Genomic DNA, 17,438 nt, shown 5'->3' with positions numbered 1-17,438 from the left:
AGTTGTCTTTCAGCCAAGTAATAGAAGATTATTTTAATATCATACAAATATTGAACAATAATACATTTACTTCAAGTATATTTACACAACAAACAGTGAGGATGAATAAAGTGCTGCTGCTGATGGATGGAGGATTTTATTATCAGTGATTACTATTGCTCCCACTTTGTGGAGTTTTATTGAGATTAGGATTGATTTATAAATTATCAGTATTTATTATTTAAAATTAAAAATGTATGGACCTGCTGTTCAGCAAAGTCCCGTCCACCCACTTCCACGTCCCCTCTTCCTCTGTGTCACTCAGTCCGATCTACGTGTTACGCCTGAACAGCCTTATGAAGTTCTTGTTTGCAGTAAAAGAATCAAGAAAATAAATCTTAGTAATCTTGCAGTTTTTAAAATTTTGTTTCAACTCTTGCAGATTTCAGAATCACAGACTGTACCTGTTCCTCTGTGCTGCTGATAATCACCAGGTCTGCACCTCTTTGCAAACAGTCCTCTCTGCTGTCACTCCAGGACTTTTTAATATACGAAATGTAATAAAAACTGTCCCTGAAGTATACCCATCCTTGTTGGGTACTGAGATCTGTTCAAAATGTAAACATAAAAAGATAAAAGAAAACGTTTTCATCTACTTCACTAATGATAATACTATTAGTAAAATGGGCTAATATTAAAGATTTGACTCTTAATTTCCAGCATCATACTTACCAAACATATTCAGCCTCCTCCTCAGTGACTCTTCTTCTTTAGTCTCATTTTTAGTGGGCGGGTCTGATGTGAAATAAAACATTATGTTAAAAGATGCATTTAGATATCTTTAGTTTATTCAGTTATTCCACAGATGGATGGAGGCCAAGACAGTTTGCAGTAAAGAAATATGATAGTGTGTGTTAGAGGGCCACATTTCTTTATAAAAGGAGTGGACAGACAGCTGCAAGTGTTTTGTAATTATTTTATAAATTATTCCAGTCTTATATAATAATATGAGGTTTTGGCCTCATTAAGTAAACTGCTGATAAAGTAAGTAGACTGTGATGTTATAATAGAGTGCTATAAAAATAAACTTGAATTAAGTGGAGTTAGTTGCAGTTTTTCTGATGGTAATGGTAATTATTTCTAACTTCTGTTCTTACACTATTCAAATGATGAATTTCACATTACAGATAAAATGTAAGTGAACTCACAAAGAGCCAGTCGCAGGGAAATGCTGAGAATAACTTGAAGAATAACCAGAAGTCCAAAGCTCAGAACAACTAGTCTGCAGAGTTTTCTTTCTGTGTGCAGAAATCAAATAGACAAACACAAAATCATCTTTATTAAACAGCAAAAAGTCTCAAATGTCTAAAAAGTATTTTCATATTACTGCCAGCAGATGAAAAGAAACTCCACACAGTTGGTTGGATCTGTTTGTTTTTGAACAAAACCCTTCACCTGATTCTGACATTGCCCACGATGGTGGACGATGGTGGAGCGCATACTCCCGCCGAGCTGAAATGAAAAAAATAAACAATCTTTAAGATACTTACTTCTTGCTGATGTATCAGGTACATTTTCATAGTCCATCTCAGACTGTTCTTTATTTTATCAGGATAAGATAAAGGAATGTACTCATATAATGATATTTTGAACTTATCCACAAACTGATTTCTTTTTCCTGTTTCCCCTTTTTAACACTGAAAAAAAAAACAACCTCCTGTTCCTCAAAATACTGACACTTTTGCTACATATTTGCCCCTGCTTACTTACCACCATAGAAACCAATGAACCCTCTGATTCAGTAACTATTATATCTGCTTTTGGCAATAACATAAAGTAGTACGTCTCTGTGGGACTTTATCAGTCTTTCACATCATTGTGGAGGATCTTTGGCCCACTCTTCTTTACACCGTGGCTTCAGTTCCTTAAGGTTTGTGGGCATTAATTTCAGCACAGCGCTGTAAAGGTTCTACCACAGCATTTCATTCCAGTTGAGGTCTGGACCTTGACTGGGGTATTGCAACACCATGATTTTTCTTTTTCAGCTATTCTGTTGCAGATTTTCTGCTGAGCTTGGGATCGTTGTCCTTTACATGACCCAGCTTTAGAATAGAATGCCTTTTATTGCCACTATACACATATACAATAAGATACAGGGCAGCTCCTACTCAATGCAGACATGTGGGAAAAGGTGGGTGACTATTTACATATGAACAGTATTCAAAAATAAAAAAATAAAATGTACAATTATACAAATTGGGAAAAAAATAAATAAATACATAGCCTTATATATTTACAGTGTGGGTTATTGCATGTAAATTAAGTATTGCACAGTGGTGATGGTAGATGTGCAGTCTGTGTATAGAGGAAAGTCCTTGGATTGGGGGGGTGAAACTGTGTTGTCAGTGCATGTGTGAGTTCAGGGTGGTTATGGCTTTTGGGAAGAAACTATTTTTGCATCTGTCAGTCTTTGTGCTGATGAACCTGTAGCTCGTCCCTGAGGGAAGCAGGTTGAAAAGGTCAAAACCAGGGTGGGAGCTGTCTTTGACCACATTTGCTGCTCTGCGGAGGCACCGGGAAGAATAAATGTTCACCAGGGAGGGGAGAGGGCAGCCGATGATCTTCTGTGCTGCCTTGAATACTCTCTGAAACCTCACTCTATTCAACTTAGTGCAGGTGCCGTACCATACTGTGATGCAGTATGTCAGCAGGCTCTCAATGGACAAGCAGTAGAAGGTCAGCCCTTGCTGGGCCTTGACCACCGCTGTAATGCTGTCTGTCCAGGAGATGTCAGTGGAGATAAGGACACAGAGAGTCCTGTCAGTGCTGTGCCTCCTGAAGTTGACAATGTTCTCTTTGGTTTTCTTGGTGTTCAGTGCCAGGTTGTTCTCTGAACACCATGCTGCCAACTTTAAGACTTCCTCTCTGTCTCCCTTTTTCTCTCCCCTTGACATGAGTTCGACTACCGTGGTGTCATCAGCAAACTTGATGGTGAGGTTGTTGTTGTTGTTGTGGGCCAAACTGCAGTCGCAGGTGTAGAGGCAATACAGGAGGGGGCTCAGCACACAGTCCTATGGAGAGGGTGGATGAGACAACACCTACCATCAGGTTTCACACTTTGTTTCTTACATGACTCTTTCATCAATTATTATTGGTAACTTGCATTTTAAGATAAAGTGTAGGTGTAAATTCTTGTCCTCGTGTATAGTTGTTTGTTCAGTATACCATGACTTCAGTGTCAGTGTAAAATGGTTAGTCTTTTTTTCTGTTTTTGTGTTCAGCTTCTGGGACACCTGCGAGCCTAACAGTCTTGTTGGAGATGAAGATTGTGGAGAAATCTATTTCTATACAAGAGAAAACTCCTGGAATGATGTACCATGTGACAGAAAAAAAGTCTGGATTTGTGAAAAAATTTTATAGATAATTTAACCCACCAGAAAATATTAAGATGTAAAATCATGATAAATAAATGTATTCATATAATATCACCATTCATTTCAGGTAGTCAGCTGATTTTAAGTGAAAGCAGAGAGGCAGAAGAAAAGACAACCAACATAATACTTTGTTTATAAAGTTGGTGTGCAGGCTGTTGTCTGTATGTCATACACAGAAAAATATTTAAAAAAATATTTAAATACTGTTCAAATTATGTTTTTTTTTATACATATAAAATATACCTCTGTCCCAGAGTATTTTGCCATAAGTGGTATAAAAACTTTTCATACATGTGTTGGCAGCACTGATCTACTTTGAGCAATCATAATCATGTATGTTTGTAAATAATATCAAAAATATTCTGTTCGTTACATTATAACAGCAAAGAATGTTTCTCAGATTATGTGTGACAACATGAGCCTGGTTTGATTTACTGGAAAACAAGTAAATGATTTCAATATTTTGGAAACTAAATGAGAAAAAAATGCAACCACCCATGTGGAAGATTGTCACAGTTACCATTTGTTTAAGGGTGCCAGAAAAAACACAAATAATTTGTAGATAGAATTATGTGAGGTTGCCTGACAGTTCTGACTTGTATTTAGTGTCATTTTGTTATGAGTAAACTACATATACTTCATTAAAAGAGCTAGACATTAATAATAACTAATACTTTAATTGCTTTGGGTTGAAAAAGTGACTAAAGAAGAAACACTCAATGCATTATGGGAATGCCCCAGCAGCCTACGCCTATTGCAGCATAACGAAGGGAGGATTCAGGGTCACCTGATCCAGCCTTAACTATATGCTTTAACAAAAAGAAAAGTTTAAGCCTTGTTTTTAAAGTAAAGATATCGTGTGTCTCCTGAATCCAAACTGGAAATTAGTTCCACAGAAGAGGGGCCTGAAAGTCGAAGCTTCTCTCTTCCATTCTACTTTTAAATACTCTAGGAACAACAAGTAAGCCTGCAGTCTGAGAGTGAAGTGCTCTAACGGGGTCAGTGTTGGGAAGGTTACTTTTAAAATGTATTCCACTACAGATTACAGAATACATGCCCCAAAATGTATTTTGTAATGTATTCCGTTACATGACTCAATGAGAGTAATGTATTCTGAATACCTTGGATTATATTGTCATACTTTTTACATCTACATGAATGTACTTTTGCTGTGTGATTCATTACTGTTACCCAAGGCTACTCGCCATACCAATACCAACTAGATTTTTAAATCTTAATATAAAATGAGTAACAGTAGGGTGGACATTAGGTAAGGCTGCACTTTTTGCAGTGATCTCATATCGAAAAGTCTAAGGAGCTTGTAAAGAAAAGTCTCTGGACTTCTTTAAGTTGCTTGAAGACGTTGGTTGTTGGTTGTGTTGTTTTAGGACGAAGAGACTGCATCTGAATTTTACAGTTGTTCTAATGTCCATCACTGGTCACCAGGAGTATCAATCTGTTAAGGAGCCGTGAGCTTCTCCAAGATTTCCCATATTGCCTTCAATGAGAACAGTCTGAGTACTCACAGCTCTTCCAAGACCTTTGATCATAGCCGATAGCCTTGTGGGGTTTTGAACAGCTGTCACTGCTTTCTTCAATTTCCGATAAGCCAGGGCCAAGCCAGCTTCGATCAGCAAGAACCCCGTTATCATTGTTGCAGAGATAAAACAGAAAATTGTTGAGTAGGATCAGTTTGAAAGTGGAATGTGTTACATGGAAAGGAAGAAAATGTCTACCTCATGCTTCATCCCGAGCACTTAGGTCGTCAGGTCAGAGGTTACTGGTGGTCCCACGTACTAGGTTTAAAACACGTGGGGATCGGGCTTTTCAGGCACTGGCACCAAGGCTGTGGAACTCCTTGCCGTTGTGTGTACACTGTCTAGACTCCACTGACTCCATTAAAAAGCAGCTGAAGAGATTTTTATACAAACAAGCTTTTAATTATTTTTTTTCACAGTTTATTATGATTTTATTTGTATTTCTGATTTTATTGTGAAGCACTTTGTGATTTTTATCTGTGAAATGTGCTATATAAACAAATTTTACTTACTACTTACTACTTACTTTAAAAGCTGAAGCAATCAACATTGGGCTCCACTCTCCCCCCACTTGTAAAAAACAACCCCAAATGCTTAAACATCTTGAAGCAGCCACAGGATGCAACTGGCAGCACAAGCAAAGGTCAAACGGGGCTGGGTCAAAAATATTTATTGTTCAAAAGATTTGTTTGTTATATACATAAAGGGTAAATTGCCTGTATTTGTATAGCGCTTTACTTAGTCCCTAAGGACCCCAAAGCGCTTTACATGTTCAGTCATCCACCCATTTACACACAGGTGATGGCAAGATACATCGTAGCCACAGCCACCCTTGGGCGCACTGACAGAGGCGAGGCTGCCAGAGACTGGTGACACCGGGCCCTCTGACCATCACCAGTCGGAAACGGGTGAAGTGTCTTGCCCAAGGACACAACGACTGAGACTGTCCGAGTCGTGGTGCGAACCGGCAACCTTCCGATTACAAGACGAACTGCCAACCCTTGAGCCACGATACATAAAATTGACTTTTGTCTCAGGGTGTTTTGCCATAAGTGCTACAAAGACTGTTTGTGGATGTGTTATTTAAAACAATGTTTCTTACTGCCATTGTTTGTATTGACAACATATAGGCATATAGGGAATAATTTAAGGGATTCTAAATATCACATTATTTTGGACCTCTGAGTCTGCATACAAATATCATGTCACCTTTGACCTCTGATCGCACTTTTACATTTTATATCTGCCTTTCTTTCAAGTTGAGCAAAAATATTTTATATCTTTAAATGTCACAGTTAGGGCTGACCAACCGTGGGGATGTGGGGAAAGGAGGACCCAAATGCTGGACCCTGTGTGCTTAGCAGTGAGTTTCTTTACAGTGCAGTAAATATTCACATAAACAATCCCCATGCGTTCCCCTGACTCCCGTGTCGTGTCATCCTTCCCAATAAGTCCGTGTCTTGTGCTCTCTGCTCCCGTTTGTCTGCACTCCCCGTGCTCGATGCTCTCTGGCTTTCAATTCAATTCAATTTTATTTATATAGAGCCAAATCACAACAGCAGTCGACTCAAGGCGCTTTATATTGTACAGTAGATCGTACAATAATAGATACAGAGAAAAACCCAACAATCATATGACTCACATGAGAAAGCACTTTGGCAACAGTGGGAAGGAAAAACTCCCTTTTAACAGGAAGAAACCTCAGGCAGAACCAGGCTCAGGGAGGGGCGACCGGCTGGAGCTTTCCAGGCTCTTCCTGCAGCAAACAATAGATGCAGCTGTCAGGACACTCAACTACTGCAGGCATACACTCACTGGACTTGACACTAACGTAGAGTCTCACGCAACGATCCTGCGCCGGAGGAAGCTCCATCATTCTGTTAAATAGCTCCCCCGGCGAGGCTGATCAGTAGCAGGTGTATGAGGTCCTAGGCATTACCAGCCAGCTGGCAGGGCCACATCCAACAGGCCTGGGAGTGTCACTGCTGCACTCACACACACACACACACACACACACACACACACACACACACACACACACACACACACACACACACACACACACACACACACACACACACACACACACACACACAGACACACACAAGCATGGAAAACACAAGAACACAGCACAGTGCAGCAAACATACATCATATCATATCATATCAGTCCATAACTGCTCATGGATCCTGGGTCGCTCAGATCCATGTCCCCGACATTAAATAAATTATTCTGAAGAGAAAGGTAATGAGAAATATAGCTTGTTAGAAATATACTGCACTATATTATTATATAATAAGCTCAGGTTATTCATGTCTGGTAATTTAAAAATAGCTAACTTTATTGATAAACAGCTAAAAACAGCTTTCAAGAAGGCAAATATCAAAAGCCTGCGGTTTGTACTTGTTTTTACTGCACAAAAGATTTCTTAAAGAACTTGATTTATTTTTTAAAAAGTACAACACAAAAAACAACTAATAGATAAAATAATAAAATAATGAATATCTACAAAATACTATTCACTTAAAAGCAAATATTGCTCAGAGGGTTTTGTGTTCTCTAAGTGCTATTTGTTTACCTGACTGCTCTGACTACTTTTTTGTCAGTTTCAGTCTCCAAACTTCATGGTTGGTGTTGTGTTTTTGGGGTGATATGCAGAGCCTTTTAACCTCTCTGTACTTCTTTGCACCTTGTTCATGTGTTCAATACTTTTTCCCTGTGTTATTTTTCATTATCACACATGACTTAATTTATGAACATCTGTGGTTTGATTTCCTTGCATGTCTGGATTGGATGGATTGTTACTGACATATGGCAAGAATTTTATGTCAATAATACCTTTAGAAATATGTTTACTCAGAAAACTGGTGACTTATTTTATTCGCTGTAAGTGTCCACTGCTTTCTGTTCAGCTTCATTTCAAAAGTTCATCTCATGGCTCTGTGTTCTGCATTATTTGTTGGGCATGGATTTTAAGTTATGGAGAAACTCTCTCCCCACATATCCAGACGTGTTTACTGGAACATGGTGCATCATTCCAGCTGTTTTCTGAGTTGTAAGTTTTTATCTCTCCACAATTTTCATTTCTGCCACCATTTGGTTCACCACTATTCCAGTAGCTGAAATACAGATAAAATTATAAGAGCTAAACTCAACAATTCAGTCAATCTTTTACTTTCAGTAACAAGATATTAACCAAATTAATTTAGTTAATGTACTTACTGACATAAGAAGACTTTATGGACAAGAGAGGAATTTAATTTGTATTTCAACCTTGTGGTCATTTGAGTCCCATCCACCCATTTCCATGTCCCCTCTGTCTCTGAGTCAGTCCAATCCACAAATGCTTTTTGAACTGGTTTACAAAGTTCTTTTTAGAAAGAGAGAAAATAAATATAAACATGCAGAACTGACTTTCAGCTTGTTGTATTTGTGGATATATTACTGACTTTAATTATGCATAAAACATCACATTCTCTGTAGGATTAAGGTTAACTATTACACGACTTATATTTTAAAGTAAAGGCTTCAAAACCAAGTTAACGCTGAAAGTACTAACATCACTAATGTCACATAACTTTGCCAACATGTGGCGAACAGTAATGTTTTAATGTTATTGAGTATTAAACATTCGCACATAAGCAATTGACATTCAGTACTTACTTTTGAAAGTTTATTCTTCGGCGCCCCGCTTCAGCCATCCGTCGTATTTCTCCGAAAAAAATAAAAAACCCACTGCCGCGCTATGAATTGGGGAATATATGGGACCACGAAGTCTACACTGGACCCACCATTCAAATTTGGGGAAATAAATTGAGCAATTGTTGACCGCATTTGGAGTACACTTCGAATTGGGACACCCTTCGTGTCCCAATTCGACACATGTCCTGTGACGTAATCGGTCTACAAACCCGCACTACTAAGCGTGCAGTCGCTGGATTGGGACACAGCCCTTGTGTGAATGGGCTGCTGCACAGTGGCCCTTCAGGCCAGCCCAACCCAACTTGGGCTGACCAATCTCACAGATTAACTATCCCAAATTAACATTTGCATAATTCTTTTAGCCGTTGGAGAAAAAACAATACAAATTAGCCACACCGCGCGATGTAAGGCGCTCTGATTAGTGTGAGACAAGCTGATTGCTTGAATTTCTCCACACTGACTTTTCTACACAGTGTGTTGCTTGTCCAAAGGGCATTCAGCCTCAGTATTTACACTCCCCCCAACATGGATATATGACGATTATTACGAGTGGTCTCAGGAATTGCTGTCAGGAGGACGTATCATCTATGTAAAGTGCTGAGGATTGTCTCTTTGTCAGAAACAGCTTCTAGGTTAGGAAAAGAGGCACAGAACTCTTTTCTTGACTAAAAAGTTATTTATTAGTTGGTTTAATTCTTCATTTATTGTTACATAAACAAATAAGATTATAATGTTTTGGATTGCAAAGCTGTTTATAACAGAAAAACACAGCACAGCAGATCGATAGTCTGATCCCTGGCTCCTTCAGACTGCAAGCTGGAACATCCTTTAGCATGATACTAAACAACAAAATGTTTTAACTTATTTAACAATACATTGGTCATAAGTGGAAAAATATCAAATAAAACTTAATGTTAAATGATAGCATATCTTTATCCACAGTTTTTGTTGTGCACCTTTGCTACAAGAGAAAAAACTGTCACTTGTTCTGAGAGTCAAAAGAAGAACTGGGGTGATACATATGTAACTCATGGGTGGCAGAGATGTGAGTGGTGGTGGTGCAGGACATGTACGAGGACTGCATAAAAGTGGTGAGGTGTGGCGTAGGAGTGACAGGTAGGTTGACACCAGGTATCAGCTCTGAGAGCTCTTTGGACTATGATGGGGGTATGCAGGTATGAGGTATGCAGAGCAATGCTCTGGAGAGAAGGGGAATGAAAGGCAGCAGAGCAAGACAGAATTTATGTGTATGAATGAGAGGAAGACAGATGTAACAGTGAAGAATGGTGAGTTTAATTATTTGGGGTCATCCATCTACAGCAACAAACAGTGCACCAGAGAGGCAAAGAAGAGAGTGCAGGCAGGGTGGAGTGGTTGGAGAAGAGTGTTAGGAGAGATTTCTGACAGAAAGACAGCAGGAAGAGTGAAAGGAAAGATTAACAAGATGGCAGTGAGACCTGCTATGATGGTTGGAGATGGTGACACTGAGAAAAAGACTGGAGGCCGAGCTGGAAATGGCAGAGCTCAAGAGCATATATATATATATATATATATATATATATGTATATATATATATATATATATATATATATATATATATATATATATATATATATATATATATATATGTTAAAGGAAATTTATTTTACTGTTTTAAAGTGTTTGTACTCTTATAGTGTTTAGCTTCATTTAAACTTAGTGTGTGTGTGACATTAGTGTGATCACTGCATGAGAAAGCTGCTGGACAAACCCTGATATGGCCAACGAACTCACATATCTTCAGTTTACATATAGGGAGTTGTTTCTCTTTGTATGCTCCACCCAAGAATGGAATGCTATATAATAAAGAACAAGCTGAAGCCCCGCGCGAATCCTCCGTGACTCGTCTCATACACGTCACTGTGTGAGGCTGTGTTGGGGCATTCGTCCATGTACATGTAAAAAGCGCTGAGTCTGTGTTTCTTGCCTCCTGCGTTTTCTCTTAACATTTTTGGTCCTTCGAGCACAGGAGGGAAATATATCGAATAATTTGTTCGTGACTCCCTAACCTGAGGTCCACACTGCATCCTGACATCGTGGGAACCTGGCACCGTAAGACTGTCGACAGCCCTCCGAGAGGAGGATAAAAAACCTAGGATGTTAAATTCGGGTCTAGGTCGGTGACTTTAGCCCCGGGCCACGGCGGTGGGATCCAGTGAGTGACCTCAACACTACTCCAGAGATTCCAGGAGGGGTAAGAAACGACTTCATTGTGAAATGTCTATGCGATTAGACAGAATAAAATAGGCCTGAAATAAAAAGAGTCTAGGCACATTCACCCGAGACTGAATGAATTGGATTGGTTGTTGAGATAGCCGAAAGTATCTCTGGAAAATTCTGGTGGATTGACTCTCCACGGATAATAAGTACTTAGGCTGAGGAATAGCCGTGAAATATTCCTGGAAGTTAAATAGCAGCTGCGCGTTTAAAACTGTGTGTGTGTGTGTGTTCACTTTGGAGAACTAAGTCACGTTGTGGTCTTAGTGGACCAGACTAGTTCTGTGTAACAGTTTTCAGTTCACGACTTGGCGACAAAGGAAAAGGGTTGAGTTTTATCTCATAAAAGTCACATCGCTTCTGTTTAGCAGAAGTAGAAGGGCATGTGACCACCCCCTCCCGAGTCGAGCGTGCCAAGGGATTGAAAGCTGTATTTGTTGTACTTTGTGTATAAAATTACATAAAATAAGAGAATAATAAATAAATAAGAGAATAATAAATAAATAAATAAACTTATTAACAATAAAATAGTAATTAAATACAGAAATGGGGAATCAAAATGGGAAATTAACAAAAGATGAGCTATTTATGGAAAGAAGATGCCCCGGGGCAGGAAAAATAAGTGTTAAAAGATTAGAGATCAAAGTCTAAAAAGGGCTGGATACAGACCCAACTGAATTCATATAAATACAAGAGGAATAAAGTGTAATAAACAAAAGGTTAAATTAAATTAGAGCTTATCTTTAGGGTATTCAAACTAATAATAGGAAGGATAACACCCTGTAAATTGGTATTAACAAAAAAAACAACAAAATTGTGTAGACAACCAAGCTGAATGAATAGAATAAATGAAAGCAGATAATTCACACAAAACATATTAAATAAATTAGAGAAATGCATAAGGTATATTAAGGCTTTGTCATTGTTCAGCCAAGGAAAGTGTGAAAAGGTAAATGTCTCCAGCTTGGGAAGGGGTGAAACTGCAGATCACCCCCAGCCCCTGATGGATACATAATAAAATATAAAATAATAAACTATTGTATATTAGTAGTATAGTAGTATATTGTAACATACTATTGCTGTTATAAAAAAGGACAAACGAAACAACAATAATATTAATAATGACATACTATTAATAAGAAGAGGCACCGCAGTCAGTTATGATGTGAGGTGGATAATTGTTAAAAGTAGTCTGATTCAAGCTTAAGGTTTGCTCAAACTCAGTACAATGATATATATATAAGATGAAGAAAATAAGGAAAATACCTAATCTAATCAAGTGCATAGAGACACTTGACCTGTTTGTAAACCTGTCATCCTAGATGAGACTTTGATAAGATGAAGAGCAAACCTATACTAACAACTAATAAGCCAAACCCTGTATACAACAGCTAAAGCTACAGGTTTGAGAAGCTGAATTAAATATGTGGACACTACCAAGCTAATGAGCAAGTTACACACTTTTATTTTTTTTGTTAATTTTTATTTGTTTTTCAGAGCAGAAGCTGCATGTTATTAAAAGCTCACAAGCTGGTTTCACTGACGTTTTTGTAGACGGCTAAGTGTCTAAAAGTAGCCGTCGGCTATGCAGTAACTACAACAGACAGAGTTGTGGAAGTGAAACCATTGACATCCTCACACACACAGGAAGATTGTAAACAAAATACCCTTGCAGTGCTTAGACACCTAGCACAGGAGGGACACAAAGTGTCTGTGAATAAACTACAGCTATGGAGCCCATCAGTTGTGTATTTGGGACATACACTGTCAGGGGAAGGAAAGCAGTTGTTAAACAAAAGGAAAGAAGCAAAACCACTATCATCTATGCACTCCGCCCAGAGTGCAGAACTTATAGCAGTAATAAGGGCATGCGAGTTACATAAAGGCAAAAGTATAAACATTCATACAGACAATCAATATGTTTTCTCAGCAGTACATCATTTTGCCAAGATATGGAGCAACAGAGGAATGGTGACCTCAAGCGGAACACCAGTACAACATGCAGAACTATTAAACAAACTGTTGCTAGCAGTACTATTGCCAAAACAACTAGCACTATGTAAATGTGCAGCACATCAAAAGGATGACACATACATAACACGAGGAAACAACTTTGCCGACCAAGCAGCTAAGTCAGCAGCACAACAGAAGATGCATGCATTAGCTATGACAGAAATTAAAAATATACCAATTGAAGTATTAAAAAGTGAACAGATAACCGCACATCACACAGAACAGAAACAATGGTTGAAACATGGAGCACAGTTAGACACAGATGATATAATGAAAATCGCAGGAAAACCAATACTACCAAAATCCTTACACAAAACAGCAGCATTAGTGACACATGGCTTGACGCATCTGTCAACAGGAGGGATAGTGTCTCTTGTAAAACAACATTTCTACGTCATTAATTTTGAAAATTCAGCAAAAGAATTCATAAGAACATGCATGATATGTCAAAAACATAACGCTCAAGGGAACTTAAGACCAAAGAGAGGTCATTTCCCTACTCCACCACATCCTTTTCACACTATTCACATGGACTTCATAGAATTGAACGAATGCCAAGGGTCAAAATATGCGTTGGTCATCATTGACGTGTTTTCTAGATGGCCAGAAATATACCCAGTAAAGAGAGCGGATGCTATATCAGTAGCGAAGTGTTTATGTAATCATTTTATTCCAACCTACGGCATACCAAGTTTGATCCGATCAGATAATGGCACACACTTCGTGAATGAAGTCATAGAAAATGTATCACAAGTTCTAGGTTTCACATTAAAAAACCATTGTGCCTACCATCCACAGAGTGCAGGATTGGTAGAAAGAAATAATGGTACAATTAAACAAAGGTTAAGGAAAGTAATGGAAGAAACTAAGAAACCGTGGCCAGAATGTTTATCCTTAGTGAAATTTTGGATGAGAATATCAAAGAGAAGTGGCACTATGTCACCTTTTGAAATAATACATGGGAGACCTTTCCCTTTGCCAATAACAAGCGAACCACTTCTGAAGTCTGCCAGAGAAATGACGATAGCAGACTGGATGGCCCAACTTTTTCAGAACAAAGAAATTGTAGTGAGCAATAAACTGCCAGACGATGTGTCTCCAATTTCTTGCAGGCTACAACCTGGTGACTGGATCCTGGTCCGAGAGCTGAACAGGAAGTCTTGGAGTGAGCCGAGGTGGAAAGGGCCATATCAAGTCCTGATTGTGACCCCCACTGCTTGTAAAATAGCAGAGCGCCCGTCGTGGATCCACCAAAGCCACTGTAAAAAAGTGAGTGACAGCTTGGCCTAGAGACGCCGACGCCCCTACTCTCTGGTAATCTGAAAGGTGGAGGAAGGGCTGATCGGGTATATCCCGCCCTTTTCTTCTTGTCTTTAGTCTACTTATCAGAGGGGCCAGGTGCGCCAGGTCGACATGAAGAAGCTGTCCCTTGCAGCACTTGCTTTTGCTGTGCTAGTCACAGCATGTCTTCTATGGCTCCGCCCGGATTTGACACAGCATCAGAAGAGAGCTTGGACGCATGATAACTCACACCACTACACAATGACGCAGGACCACATCCACCCTTGGATGAACAATGCATGGTACCGCTATGTCTATGACAGCACACCTACTAAAGACTGCTATGTCTGCTCACATATGCCGCCAACAACACAGCATGCAACGTTGTATGGCAAAGCAATGAACATGACTCAGGTAAAGTGTGCAGCAAGTTACGCCAGCCTCGGGTACCAGTACCCTGGAATTGTGATCAACCACAGCGAACCTCTGGAGATAGGATTACGGAAGGGCACATGTGATGAACTGTTCTGGGTTGACTTCAAGGTAAAACGTAGAAGTAAAGCTGGCTCTTTTCCAGTCTTCCTCGGAAACCCAGGAAAATGGAATCATACCCGGTGCTACCGCCAGTCTAGAGGGACCATAGACATGGGAAACACCACAAACTGCGTAGGAACAGTGACACATGCTCCTGGAGCACCAGTAAAGAACAATGACACTTCCAGTGGCACCTATTGGGTGCAGGGAATGGCCTGGCTATGTGGTCAGCGTGCCTATTTCACTCTCCCTCAGAACTGGACAGGTACGTGTGCTCCGATCTTCATATCCGATCACACATTCAAGATAACCACCGACAACCAGTCATACGCAAGAAGGAAAAGGTCAACCAGCTTATCAGCTCTAACAGCACATGACCCAATATGGGGCTCTGACATCCCACAGGAATTCAAGCTTTGGACTACAGGACAGAAAGTGCTGCACTCACTCTTTCCGTGGGTGGGCACAGGAAAAAAATGTGCTGAGGATCGAGACATTGAACTACCGGTTTGGGCTGTTCCTGAACGCATCATGCCGAATCAACAACCAGCAGAACGAAGAGATAGATGCCCTGCGAATAATGGTCATGCAGCACCAAGTGGCACTCGACATAGTGCTGGCTGAAAAAGGACTATGTGTACTTTTTAACACCACCTGTTGCACCTACATACCTGATAACATACATTCTAGCAACATGACAGATGCCCTACAACTACTTAAAAATGTTCAACAAGCACAGGTAGCAGATTGGACCGCCAGCAAACCAGACTGGTTGGGCTGGCTGATGAGTGGATCCTGGACGGCCCTGTTGATTAAAGGCCTGATATTTGTTGGAATATTATTATTATTGTTTTGTATTTTCACCACATGTGTTATCCCATGTCTCAGAGGAATGATTTCTAGGATGATTAACCATTCAATTGCAGCATATGTAAACGTAACTCAAGAGGAAGAAGATGATGATAATGATGATAAAAGCGTAGATAAATACTGATCTGAACACACATAATGATGACTTGACTGAAAATGCAACACGCAAGTAGTCATGTTCTGATAAAATCGGTGTGATTCATATACAGTTTAAATTTGCTAAAACAGGAGGGATATGTTAAAGGAAATTTATGTTGTTCCCGGGATCTGCTGGAGCCACTCGCCTAGCTTGGGATTCTGCAGCTGGATAGCGTAGTGGTTAGACTACACGCCTTTGGAGCAGAGGATCGCAAGTTCGCTTCCCGCCTGGGGCGTCTGTATCCAGTAAGGGTCCTAAGGCTAGACCCCCTATGCTAAGCGAGCCTACTGCAGACATGAGCGATACTGCTAAAAAAATATATATATATTAACAGAGTGGTTTTTTAAACAAGCACAGCATTACGTTTGATGTGCTTTGCACTTCATCCTATTTAAATGGGTAGGCAATTTTTAAAATCAAATATAGCTTACAATGTAATGTTATAACAAGTCACATTAAAGCAGATCCCAAGCTGGTTAAAGATCCCGGATATGGTAACTAAAGACTTTCTATGATTTTGAAAGCAAAGCATAAACCCTTGTTTAAACTTGTTTCCATGTACAGTGGGTAAAAATAAGTATTAAACACATTTCAAGGTAAATATATTTCTAAGTGTGTAACTGACATGAAATTTTCACCAGATGTCCGTAACAACCCATCTAATCCACACATGTAAAGACATCAAACCATAAATATTCATAAATTACATTATGTGTAAAATGATTAATCAAACAGGGAAAAAGTATTAAACATGCTTACTCAAATGTATTCACACAAAAGCCATTGTTGGTGATGATCGCTTAAAGACACCTTCTGTATGGAAAAACAGTCGCTTGCATTGCTCAGGTGTGATTTTAGCCCAGTCTTCCACACAAACAGTCTTCAAATCCTGAAAGTTCTGTAGCTCCTTCTGTGAACTCTGAGCTTTAGTTCTTTCTATAGATTTTCAGCTAGATTCAGATTCAGGTTGGGCGATTGGCTGGGCTGTTCCAGCAGCTCCATTTTCTTTCTCTCAAATCAACTGAGAGTTTCTGTAGCTTTGTGTTTGGGATCATTGTCTTTCTGAAACATCCAGCAGAATTTTTTTTTAATCAAAAATGTCTCCTTACATTTTTCAATTCATCTTTCCTTCAGTTGTATGAAGCATGACAGTGCTGAATGTCAAAAAGTCACCTCACACCATGATGAACCCACCTCAAACTTCATTGTTGGTGTGGTGTTTTGGGGGGTAATATGCAGTGCCTTTTGACCTCCAAACAAGCTGTGTATTATATCATCTAAAGAGTTCAGTTCTTTTCTCATCTGACCAGACTGTATTCTTATAGTATTTCACAGGGTAGTCAAAATATTGTTCAGCAAACTTTAAATGCGCTTTAACATGCTTTTTCTTCACCAATGGAGTCTGCATGGTGAGCGTCCATAAAGGCCATGGCAGTTACATGAGTGCATTACTTATTGCTTTCTTTGAAACAATTGAATCAGCTAATTTCAGGTCTTTCTGTAGCTCTCCATAACATCTCTTTTAATAATTGTTTTCACTCCTCTGTCTAAAATCTTGTGGGGGTCACCAGGTCTTGGCCAGTTTATGGTGAAATGATTTTCTTTCCACATCTGTGTTTTTATCCCAAAACTGCTCACTGGAACATTCAGTATTGTAGAAGTTTTTCTGTAACCAATGTCATCAATATGTGT

The sequence above is a fragment of the Pelmatolapia mariae genome, linkage group LG6 (genome assembly GCF_036321145.2).
Source record: "Pelmatolapia mariae isolate MD_Pm_ZW linkage group LG6, Pm_UMD_F_2, whole genome shotgun sequence".
NCBI lineage: Eukaryota > Metazoa > Chordata > Actinopteri > Cichliformes > Cichlidae > Pelmatolapia > Pelmatolapia mariae.
The sequence above is the reverse complement of the archived record's forward strand: the minus strand, read 5'-3'. Positions refer to the sequence as shown.